Genomic DNA, 13682 nt, shown 5'->3' with positions numbered 1-13682 from the left:
ATGCAGCAGAGGCTCTGGGAATGGAGTGGTCATTCATGCCAGTCTGAATATGAGAGGAAAGAATGGAGTAATTAACTGATCCACTTTTCTATCACTGAGTCTCCTGGCCTCTTTGTGTCCTTTAATTTCCACTGCCGCTTGAGCTGTGTTTACTCTGAGGCTTATTCATGTACTTTGGAGAAAAGGTCAAAAATAAACTCATGACCTTACTCATCTCCCAAAATTTCCTCCACCCTTCCAACTCCCAACAAAAACATGCTCCATCTTCTAATTTCTCTGCCTGTCCACAGCACTTCCACACTCCCCATCACACACTCTTGAAAGTGTGAAACCGTCTTTTACACCTCACTCTTTCTTACCCTCTCCATTAAGTCAATCACCAACCTCATGACTCTACCTTCAGTAGGCAGTCCAGAGAAAGCAAAAGAGCATGGCTTGTGGAATCCTCCAGATATAGGTTCAAATTATATCACTCACTAAACATGAGATCTTTAACTGGTTACTACATGAATCTGAGACTCAGTTCCATGGTCTATAAAAAAAAAATAATACCCAGACCCAGTTGCCATGAACTTCATTCCAACTCATGGCGACTCCACATGTGTCAGACTAGAACTGTGCTTCATGGATTTCGACGGCTGGTTTTTCGGGAACCAAATCACCAAACCTTTCCTCCTCTGGGTGCACTTTACACTCCAATCTTTCAGTTAACAGTCAAGTGCATTATACCTTATAATATCATTGTGAGACTAAATAAAATATTGTGAGAAAAGCCCATAGCACATAGCTGCACATAGTAAACTCTCTGTAACTATAAACTCTTACTTTCTGCCCCTGACAGGTATTCCACATACATTGTCTCATCTTGTTTTCTCTGACACACCCTAGAGTGGCAATAATAACCTCCTTGTCTTCCACTGTTTCCCTCCTCAGCCCACTACATACTCTTCCTGAGAACAGCTCCAATCCTTTCAATACCCAGATTGGAAATCTTCAGTGATTCTTACAATGCTAACCCAATAGGTAAAATCCAGGCTCCTTAGCTTGACATTTAAAATTTTTATATTTAGCTCCCTCTTCACTCCTCTTAAGAGAGCCTCCAACCCAACCAAACTGAGTGAGTCACCAATTCCCCCCAAATTTTCCATGCCTGTGTTTTCTTTACACTGTTCTCTCTGTTTAGAATGTACTATCTTCCTCCTTCTTTCCTATCAAAATTCTATCCATCCTTCAATACTCGATTTTATTTTCACTTTGCCCACAAAGTCTTTCTAAATCACCAGTTGAAAATCAGCTTTCTCTGACTTTCCACAGAACTTCTTAGCATCTCCTATATGGCATGGATCACTTTGATTGTTACAGTGGTTTTATCTCTGTGACAGCCTCAAATCTTTTACAAACTAGGAATTAAAAATATATATGTTCATGTACTGGACATGCCATGAAGCCTTAAAATGCCTGAGAGTTACATAGACCTTTTTCTTCATAGCTTATATATAAAATAGAATTCTTTGGATCATAAGATCCCATCATCCTGATTACAAATGATTGAACAGGGGCTTGTGCCTGAGCCAAAGGCATCAGCTTTATAGGCAGGTTCTCCTTCCAGGAAAATTTAAGTTTAAGCTACATAGAAAGTAAGAGAGCAGTTGGAAGAACTAGAATTTGAGAGAAGCTAAGAAGCCACCAGAAAATGACAAATGTTTTGGATTTCACCACAATAAAATTTTAAAAGAAGAAGCAGCTACCAGAGATGCCAGTAAACAGACACCATGAGGCAGAAGCCATGAGTGAGCAAGAATCATGAGGTCAAGCAAAAAGTAGAGAAAGTAGGAAGTCAGCAGGAATAATAGGTGCAGACTCAATCTAGTAGCAACAAAGAAGAAAGCTGAGTCACCAGAGAGACGAACCACTAAAGTTGCTGCTGGGATGTGGAATGATGTGATGTCCTGAACATTTTTCGGATCTCCACAGGGCTGGCTTTTCAGCTGATGATGACTTTTAGTTCTTTCTTGCTGTCTTAGTTATCTAATGCTCCTATAACAAAAATACCACAAGTGAATGGCTTTAACAGACAGAAAATTATTTTCTCACATTTTAGGAGGCTAGATGTCTGAATTCAGAGTGCCAGCTCTAGGGGAAGACACTGTTGCACTGTCAGTTCTGGAGAAAGATTCTTATCTCTTCAGCTTCTGGTACTTGGTTCCTTGGAGATCTCCATATGTCTTGGCATCTATCTTACCCCATCTCTCCTCTGCTCACTTGTTTAATCTCTTATATCTCAAAGAGATTGACTCAAGATTTACCTAACACTAATCCTGCTTCATTAACGTAACAAAGACAACTCATTTCCAAATGAGATTGTAACCTCAGGCATAAAGGTTAGGATTTAAAACACATATTTTGGGGGGACAAAATTCAGTTCATAACATTCCACCCTTTGGCCACCCAAAATTCATGTCCTTGCCACATGCAAAACATATTTACCCCATCACATCATCCCGAAAGTTTTATATCAACTCCAAGTTCAAAATTTCAACTTCTGAATCATCTAAATCAACTGTAGGCGAGGCTGTAGGCATACTCCGTCCTGGCACAAAATTCCTCTTCATCTTTGAACCTGTAAAATCTAGATTACAAGTTATCTATTTCCAAAGTACAATGGTGAAACAGGCACAAAGTAGACATTTCCATTACAAATGGGAGAAATTAGAAGGAAAGAAGGGATAATGGGCATCAAGCAAGTCCAAAATGCAGCAGAGCAATTTATGTTAGCTCTCGAGGCTTGAAAATAATCCTATGATCTCTGACATCATATGGTCAATGGCCCTGCCCTCCAGTCTCTGAGTGTTGGCCGTGCCCTCTGGATTCTGGGTGGAGGCCCCTTGGCCCTGGGCTTCAGCTCTACCTTCCAGGTCCTCTGGGATGGCAACTCTGCTCCTGCAGCTTTAGGCAGCCTCATTCTCCTAGTCCCTGTGCGTGGCAACCCTACCCCCTCAGCCCCAGCACGCCCTGTTCTTATTCCCCTTGGGCATGGCAAGCCCGCCCCTCAGCTTTGGGCAGTGGCCCCATCCCCTGGCACACCTTAACAGCAGCCCCACACTCTGGAACCAAGTTTGTAAAGATCCAACTCTTTCAAACCTAGGAGGCTGTGGTCCCACTATTTGAGATCCAGGAGACCATGGCCCCATGCTTTGAAACTGAGACGACCCTACCTCATGTGCTCCTTCCAACAATTCTGGTGATCTCTGAGCTGTTCCAGGGATGGTCCTTTTCTTGGAGGACAACAGATCCTGCTCCTTTGACCTGCTTCCTGCCTGCAGAATCCCAAGAAGCTGACAGCATTCTTTCCTGTTGTTCTTACTCTGTTCGCTTCAGTCTAAGCTGATGGGTTTTCTGCTGTGGTAGTTGGTTAGATCCATCAGTCATAGGCTTAATCTCTTTAACAAAATATTGTGTAGCCACATACTTGGTGAACATTCCAGGACATGTGTCCTTAGTTTGTACAACAGAATTTTCCGAATCTTAAAGTTTTATTTTTCTTCTGCATAGTTCATTTTTAAGGCCATCTCTTTCCTCTGGCATTTTACTATAAGCAGCAAAGAGAAATCACACGGCCCCTTTAAGATCTTGCTGAGAAATCTCATCAAATATCCAAGTTCACCACTTACAAGTTCTACCTTCACTAAACATTTGAACATAATTCAAATAAGTTCTTTGCCACTGCATAAAAAGCATTGCCCTTCCTCCATTGTCCAATCACGTTTTCATCATGCTCTTTTAAAGCTTCACCAGAACCGCATTTAATGTTCACATTTCTAGCAACATTCTGTTGCTGGCACCATATGTATTCTCTAATGATAGAGGCTTTCTCTACAGCTCTCCTCACTTCCTTCTGAGCCTTCACTAGAATTGCCTTTGACATCCAAAAATCTATCATCAGTCTCTTCAAGGCAATCTAGGCTTTTACTATTGCTGTTGTTAGGTGCCGTTGAGTCAGTTCCTACTCAAAACAACCCTACGCACACTGCCCAGTCCTGCGCCATCCTTACAGTCATTGATATGCTTGAGCCCATTGTCGCAGCCACTGTGTCAATCCACCTCGTTGAGGGTCTTCCTCTTTTCTGCTGACCCTGTACTTTACCAAGTACGATGTCCTTCTCCAGAGATTGACTTCTCCTGACAACATGTCCAAAGTATGTAAGACACAATCTTGCCATCCTTGTTTCCAAGGACCATTCTGGTTGTACTTCTTCCGAGACAGATTTGTTCATTCTTTTGGCAGTCCAAGATATATTCTATATTCTTCACCAACACCACAATTCAAAGGCGCCAATTCTTCTTCAGTCTTCCTTATTCATTGTCCAGCTTTCACATGTATATAATGAGACTGAAAATACCATGGTTTGGGTCAGGCACGCCTTCATCTTCAAGATGACATCTTTGCTTTTCAACACTTTAAAGAGGAACTTTGCAGCAGATTTGCCCAATAAAATGCATCTTTTGATTTCTTGACTGCTGCTTCCATGGATGTTGATTATGTATCCAAGTCAAATGAAATCCTTGACAACTTCAATCTTTTCTCTGTTTATCATGATGTTGCTTATTGTTCCAGTTGTGAGGATTTTTGTTTTCTTTATATTGAGGTATAATCCTTACTGAAGGCTGTGGTCTTTGATTTTCATTAGTAAGTGCTTCAAGTCCTCTTCACTTTCAGCAAGCAAGGTTGTATCATCTGCATAATGCAGGTTGTTAAGGAGTCTTAACAATCCTGATGCCCCGTACTTCTTCATATAGCCCAGCTTCTCAGATTATTTGCTCAACATACACATTGAATAGGTGTGGTGAAAGGATACAACCCTGACACACACCTTTCCTGACTTTAAACCACTCAGTAGCCCCTTGTTCTGTCCGAAAAATTGCCTCTTGATCTATGTACAGGTTCCTCATGAGCACAATTAAGTGTTCTGAAATTCCAATTCTTTGCAATGTTATCCATAACTTATTATGATCCACACAGTCGAATGCCTTTGCATAGTCAATAAAATACAGGTAAACATCCTTCTGGTATTCTCTGCTTTCAGCCAGGATCCATCTGACATCAGCAGTGATATCCCTGGTTCTGAATCCGGCCTGAATTTCTGGCAGTTCCCTGTCAATACACTGCTGCAGCCGCTTTTGAATGATCGTCAGCAAAATTTTGCTGTGTGTGATATTAATGACATAGTTCTATAATTTCCACATTTGGTTGGGTCACCTTTCTTGGGAATAGGCATAAATATGGATCTCTTCCAGTCAGTTGGCCAGGAAGCTGTCTTCCATATTTCTAGGCATAGACAAGTGAGCACTTCAAGCACTGCATCCGTTTGTTGAAACATCTCAACTGATGTTCCATCAATTCCTGGAGCCTTGTTTTTCACCAAAGCCTTCAGTACAGCTTGGACTTCTTCCTTCAGTACTGTTGGTTCCTGATCTTATGATACCTCTTGAAATGGTTGAAGTCAACTAATTCTTTTTGTTATAATGACTCTGTGTATTCCTTCCGTCTGCGTCATTTAATATTTTCCCCATAGAATCCTTCACTATTGCAGCTCAAGACTTGGATTTTTTCTTCAGTTCTTTCAGTTTGAGAAACACCAAGTACGTTCTTCCCTCTTGGTTTTCTACCTCCAGCTCTTTGCACATATCATTATACTACTGTACTTTGTCTTCTCAAGCCGGCCTTTTAAATCTTCTGTTCATTTCATCATTTCTTCCTTTTCTTTTAGCTGCTTGATGTTCGAGAGCAAGTTTCAGAGTCTCCTCTGATATCTATTTTGGTCTTTTCTTTCTTTCCTGTCTTTTCAATGACCTCTTGCTTTCTTCATGTATGATGTCCTTCCACAATTCGTCTGGTCTTCGGTCGTTAGTGTTCGATGCATCAAACCTATTCTTGAGACAGTCTCTAAATTCAGGTGGGATATACTTAAGGTTGTATTTTGGCTCTTGTGGACTTGCTCTGACTTTCTTCAGTTTCGGGTTGAACTTGCATATGAGCAATTGATGGTCTGTTCCACAGTTGGCCCCTGGCCTTGTTCTATTGATGATATTCAGCTTTTCCATGGCCTCTTTCCACAGATGTAGTCAATTTGATTCCTGTGTATTCTATCTGGCGAAGTCCATGTGTATAGTCACCATTTATGTTGGTGAAAAAAGGTATTTGCAATGAAGTTGCTAGTCTTGCAAAATTCTGTCATTTGATCTCTGGCATTGTTTCTATCACCATGGCCATATTTTCCAACTACCTGTCCTTCTTTGTTCCCAACTTTTGAATTCCAAGCCTTTTACTATTCAAAAAAAATCCATTGCCTTCGAGCCGGGTCCAACTCATAGTGACCCTATAGGAACAGACTAGAACTGCCCCATAGAGTTTCCAAGAAGAGCCTGGTTTTCACTATTAAAAAAAAAAAAAAAGCACCTTAAAATTCCTCTAGCCTCTATCCACCACCCAATTCCAGAACCACTTCCACATTTTAGGTATCTGTTACAGCAGCACCCCACTCTCCCAGTACCAAGTTCTGTCTTAGTTATCTAGAGCTGCTATAACAAAAATTCCACAAGTGATGGCTTTAACAAACAGAAAATTATTTTCTCATATTTTAGAAGGCTGTAAGTCTGAATTCAGAGTGCTGGCTCTAGGGGAAGGCTTTCTCTCCATTGGCTCGGGAGGAAGGTCCTTGTCTCTTCAGCTTCTGCTTCCTGGTTCCTTGGAGATCTCCGTGTGTTTTGGCATCTATTTTACCCACTCTCTTCTCTGATTACTTGTTGTATCTCTTTTATATCTCAAAAGAGACTGACTCAAGAGGCGGAGCCAAGATGGCGGACTAGGCAGATGCTACCTCGGATCCCTCTTACAACAAAGACACGGAAAAACAAGTGAATCGATCACATACATAACAATCTACGAACCCTGAACAACAAACACAGATTTAGAGACGGAGAACGAACTAATACGGGGAAGCAGCGATTGTTTCCAGAGCCTGGAGCCAGCGTACCAGTCAGGTACGGCACAAGCACAGAGAGCGGCTCCACCCCCCTGAACTAACCCCGGGAGGGGGACCAGCCGGTTCCACAGGCGGCGTGGGACGCAGCCGGTAGGAGAAGTCCCCGGGAGGCAGTGACTGGTATTGGAGCAGAAAGAGCAGCGTCTGAGCCGGGGAACTGTCCCACAGGGATTTGGACTGGACGCAGCGGATTTTCTGGAAAAACTAGTTTCCCAGTGATGGCTCGGAGACAACAATCCATATCAAACCACTTAAAGAAGCAGACCATGACAGCTTCTCCAACCCCCCAAACAAAAGAATCAAAATCTTTCCCAAATGAAGATACAGTCTTGGAATTATCAGATACAGAATATCAAAAACTAATTTACAGAATGCTTAATGATATCACAAATGAAATTAGGATAACTGCAGAAAAAGCCAAGGAACACACTGATAAAACTGTTGAAGAACTCAAAAAGATTATTCAAGAACATACTGGAAAAATTAATAAGTTGCAAGAATCCATAGAGAGACAACATGTAGAAATCCAAAAGATTAACAATAAAATAACAGAATTAGACAACGCACTAGGAAGTCAGAGGAGCAGACTCGAGCAATTAGAATGCAGACTGGGACATCTGGAGGACCAGGGAATTGACACCAACATAGCTGAAAAAAAATCAGATAAAAGAATTAAAAAAAATGAAGAAACCCTAAGAATCATGTGGGACTCTATCAAGAAGGATAACCTGCGGGTGATTGGAGTCCCAGAACAGGGAGGGGGGACAGAAAACACAGAGAAAATAGTTGAAGAACTCCTGACAGAAAACTTCCCTGACATTATGAAAGACGAAAGGATATCTATCCAAGATGCTCATCGAACCCCATTTAAGATTGATACAAAAAGAAAAACACCAAGACATATTATCATCAAACTCACCAAAACCAAAGATAAACAGAAAATTTTAAAAGCAGCCAGGGAGAAAAGAAAGGTTTCCTTCAAGGGAGAATCAGTAAGAATATGTTCTGACTACTCAGCAGAAACCATGCAGGCAAGAAGGGAATGGGATGACATATACAGAACACTGAAGGAGAAAAACTGCCAGCCAAGGATCATATATCCAGCAAAACTCTCTCTGAAATATGAAGGCGAAATTAAGATATTTACAGACAAACACAAGTTTAGAGAATTTGCAAAAACCAAACCAAAGCTACAAGAAATACTAAAGGATATTGTTTGGTCAGAGAACCAATAATATCAGATATCAGCACAACACAAGGTCACAAAACAGAACGTCCTGATATCAACTCAAATAGGGAAATCACAAAAACAAATTAAGATTAATTAAAAAAAAAATACACATAACAGGGAATCATGGAAGTCAATAGGTAAAAGATCACAATAATCAAAAAGACGGACTAAATACAGGAGGCATTGAACTGCCATATGGAGAGTGATACAAGGCAATATAGAACAATACAAGTTAGGTTTTTACTTAGAAAAATAGGGGTAAATAATAAGGTAACCACAAAAAGGTATAACAACTCTATAACTCAAGATAAAAACCAAGAAAAACGTAATGACTCAACTAACATAAAGTCAAGCACTATGAAAATGAGGATCTCACAATTTACTAAGAAAAACGCCTCAGCACAAACAAGTATGTGGAAAAATGAAATTGTCAACAACACACATGAAAAGGCATCAAAATGACAGCACTAAAAACTTATTTATCTATAATTAACCTGAATGTAAATGGACTAAATGCACCAATAAAGAGACAGAGAGTCACAGACTGGATAAAGAAACACGATCCATCTATATGCTGCCTACAAGAGACACACCTTAGACTTAGAGACACAAACAAACTAAAACTCAAAGGATGGAAAAAAGTATATCAAGCAAACAATAAGCAAAAAAGAAGAGGAGTAGCAATATTAATTTCTGACAAAATAGACTTTAGACTTCAATCCACCACAAAGGATAAAGAAGGACACTATATAATGATAAAAGGGACAATTGATCAGGAAGACATAACCATATTAAATATTTATGCACCCAATGACAGGGCTGCAAGATACATAAATCAAATTTTAACAGAATTGAAAAGCGAGATAGATACCTCCACAATTATAGTAGGAGACTTCAACACACCACTTTCGGAGAAGGACAGGACATCCAGTAAGAAGCTCAACAGAGACACGGAAGATCTAATTACAACAATCAACCAACTTGACCTCATTGACATATACAGAACTCTCCACCCAACTGCTGCAAAATATACTTTTTTTTCTAGCGCACATGGAACATTCTCTAGAATAGACCACATATTAGGTCATAAAACAAACCTTTGCAGAGTCCAAAACATCGAAATATTACAAAGCATCTTCTCAGACCACAAGGCAATAAAACTAGAGATCAATAACAGAAAAACTAGGGAAAAGAAATCAAATACTTGGAAAATGAACAACACCCTTCTGAAAAAAGACTGGGTTATAGAAGACATTAAGGAGGGAATAAGGAAATTCATAGAAAGCAACGAGAATGAAAATACTTCCTATCAAAACCTCTGGGACACAGCAAAAGCAGTGCTCAGAGGCCAATTTATATCAATAAATGCACACATACAAAAAGAAGAAAGAGCCAAAAGCAGAGAACTGTCCCGACAACTTGAACAAATAGAAAGTGAGCAACAAAAGAATCCATCAGGCTCCAGAAGAAAACAAATAATAAAAATTAGAGCTGAACTAAATGAATTAGAGAACAGAAAAACAATTGAAAGAATTAACAAAGCCAAAAGCTGGTTCTTTGAAAAAATTAACAAAATTGATAAACCATTGGCTAGACTGACTAAAGAAATACAGGAAAGGAAACAAATAACCCGAATAAGAAATGAGAAGGACCACATCACAACAGAACCAAATGAAATTAAAAGAATCATTTCAGATTATTATGAAAAATTGTACTCTAACAAATTTGAAAACCTAGAAGAAATGGATGAATTCCTGGAAAAACACTACCTACCTAAACTAACACATTCAGAAGTAGAACAACTAAATAGACCCATAACAAAAAAAGAGATTGAAACGGTAATCAAAAAACTCCCAACAAAAAAAAGCCCTGGCCCGGATGGCTTCACTGCAGAGTTCTACCAAACTTTCAGAGAAGAGTTAACACCACTACTACTAAAGGTATTCCAAAGCATAGAAAATGACGGAATACTACCCAACTCATTCTATGAAGCCACCATCTCCCTGATACCAAAACCAGGTAAAGACATTACAAAAAAAGAAAATTATAGACCTATATCCCTCATGAACATTGATGCAAAAATCCTCAACAAAATTCTAGCCAATAGAATCCAACAACACATCAAGAAAATAATTCACCCTGATCAAGTGGGATTTATACCGGGTATGCAAGGCTGGTTTAATATCAGAAAAACCATTAATGTAATCCATCACATAAATAAAACAAAAGACAAAAACCACATGATCTTATCAATTGATGCAGAAAAGGCATTTGACAAAGTCCAACACCCATTCATGATAAAAACTCTTACCAAAATAGGAATTGAAGGAAAATTCCTCAACATAATAAAGGGCATCTATGCAAAGCCAACAGCCAATATCACTCTAAATGGAGAGAACCTGAAAGCATTTCCCTTGAGAACGGGAACCAGACAAGGATGCCCTTTATCACCGCTCTTATTCAACATCGTGTTGGAAGTCTTAGCCAGGGCAATTAGGCTAGACAAAGAAATAAAGGGTATCCGGATTGGCAAGGAAGAAGTAAAGTTATCACTATTTGCAGATGACATGATTATATACACAGAAAACCCTAAGGAATCCTCCAGAAAACTACTGAAACTAATAGAAGAGTTTGGCAGAGTCTCAGGTTATAAAATAAACATACAAAAATCACTTGGATTCCTCTACATCAACAAAAAGAACACCGAAGAGGAAATAACCAAATCAATACCATTCACAGTAACCCCCAAGAAGATAAAATACTTAGGAATAAATCTTACCAAGGATGTAAAAGACCTGTACAAAGAAAACTACAAAGCTCTACTACAAGAAATTCAAAAGGACATACTTAAGTGGAAAAACATACCCTGCTCATGGATAGGAAGACTTAACATAGTAAAAATGTCTATTCTACCAAAAGCCATCTATACATTTAACGCACTTCCGATCCAAATTCCAATGTCATATTTTAAGGGGATAGAGAAACAAATCACCAATTTCATATGGAAGGGAAAGAAGTCCCGGATAAGCAAAGCACTACTGAAAAAGAAGAAGAAAGTGGGAGGCCTCACCTTACCTGACTTCAGAACCTATTATACAGCCACAGTAGTCAAAACAGCCTGGTATTCGTACAACAACAGACACATAGACCAATGGAACAGAATTGAGAACCCAGACATAGATCCATCCACGTATGAGCAGCTGATATTTGACAAAGGACCAGTGTCAATTAACTGGGGAAAAGATAGCCTTTTTAACAAATGGTGCTGGCATAACTGGATATCCCTTTGCAAAAAAATGAAACAGGACTCATACCTCACACCATGCACAAAAACTAACTCCAAGTGGATCAAAGACCTAAACATAAAGACTAAAACGATAAAGATCATGGAAGAAAAAATTGGGACAACCCTAGGAGCCCTGATACAAGGTATAAACAGAATACAAAACATTACCAAAAATGATGAAGAGAAACCCGATAACTGGGAGCTCCTAAAAATCAAACACCTATGCTCATCTAAAGACTTCTCCAAAAGAGTAAAAAGACCACCTACAGACTGGGAAAGAATTTTCAGCTATGACATCTCCGACCAGCGCCTGATCTCTAAAATCTACATGATTCTGTCAAAACTCAACCACAAAAAGACAAACAACCCAATCAAGAAGTGGGCAAAGGATATGAACACACATTTCACTAAAGAAGATATTCAGGCAGCCAACAGATACATGAGAAAATGCTCTCGATCATTAGCCATTAGAGAAATGCAAATTAAAACTACGATGAGATTCCATCTCACACCAGCACGGCTGGCATTAATCCAAAAAACACAAAATAATAAATGTTGGAGAGGCTGCGGAGAGATTGGAACTCTCATACACTGCTGGTGGGAATGTAAAATGGTACAACCACTTTGGAAATCTATCTGGCGTTATCTTAAACAGTTAGAAATAGAACTACCATACAACCCAGAAATCCCACTCCTAGGAATATACCCTAGAGATACAAGAGCCTTCATACAAACAGATACATGCACACCCATGTTTATTGCAGCTCTGTTTACAATAGCAAAAAGTTGGAAGCAACCAAGGTGTCCATCAACGGATGAATGGGTAAATAAATTGTGGTATATTCACACAATGGAATACTACGCATCGATAAAGAACAGTGACGAATCTGTCAAACATTTCATAACATGGAGGAACCTGGAAGGCATTATGCTGAGCGAAATGAGTCAGAGGCAAAAGGACAAATATTGTATAAGACCACTATTATAAGATCTTGAGAAATAGTAAACCTGAGAAGAACACATACTTTTGTGGTTACGAGGGGGGGAGGGAGGGAGGGTGGGAGAGGGTTTTTTATTGATTAATCAGTAGATAAGAACTGCTTTAGGTGAAGGGAAAGACAACACTCAATACATGGAAGGTCAGCTCAATTGGACTGGACCAAAAGCAAAGAAGTTTCCGGGATAAAATGAATGCTTCAAAGGTCAGCGGAGCAAGTGCGGGGGTCTGGGGAACATGGTTTGCGGGGACTTCTAAGTCAATTGGCAAAATAATTCTATTATGAAATCATTCTGCATCCCACTTTGAAATGTGGCGTCTGGGGTCTTAAATGCTAACAAGCGGCCATCTAAGATGCAGCAATTGGTCTCAACCCACCTGGAGCAAAGGAAAATGAAGAACACCAAGGCCACACGACAACTAAGAGCCCAAGAGACAGAAAGGGCCACATGAACCAGAGACCTACATCATCCTGAGACCAGAAGAACTAGTTGGTGCCCGGCCACAATCGATGACTGCCCTGACAGGGAGCACAGCAGAGGACCCCTGAGGGAACAGGAGATCAGTGGGATACAGACCCCAAATTCTCATAAAAGGACCAAACTTAATAGTCTGACTGAGACTAGAGGAATCCCAGCGGCCATGCTCCCCAGACCTTCAGTTAACACAGGACAGGAACCATCCCCAAAGACAACTCATCAGAAATGAAAGGGACTGGTCAGCGGGTGGGAGAGAGACGCTGATGAAGAGTGAGCTAATTATATCAGGTGGACACTTGAGATTGTGTTGGCAACTCTTGTCTGGAGGGGGGATGGGAGGATAGAGAGAGAGGGAAGCCGGCAAAATTGTCAAGAAAGGAGAGACTGAAAGGGCTGACTCAAGAGGGGGAGAGCAAGTGGGAGTAGGGAGTGAGATGTATGTAAACTTATATGTGACAGACTGATTGGATTTGTAAACGTTCACTTGAAGCTTAATAAAAGTTATTATAAATAAATAAATAAATAAAAATAAACATGCCGCGAAGCTGCAAAAAAAAAAAAAGAGACTGACTCAAGATGCACCCTACACAAATCCTGACTCATTAACATGACAAAGGCAACTCATCCTGAAATGGGATTGTAACCA

Source organism: Loxodonta africana, chromosome 5 (assembly GCF_030014295.1).
Source record: "Loxodonta africana isolate mLoxAfr1 chromosome 5, mLoxAfr1.hap2, whole genome shotgun sequence".
Classification (NCBI taxonomy): Eukaryota; Metazoa; Chordata; class Mammalia; order Proboscidea; family Elephantidae; genus Loxodonta; species Loxodonta africana.
The sequence above is the reverse complement of the archived record's forward strand: the minus strand, read 5'-3'. Positions refer to the sequence as shown.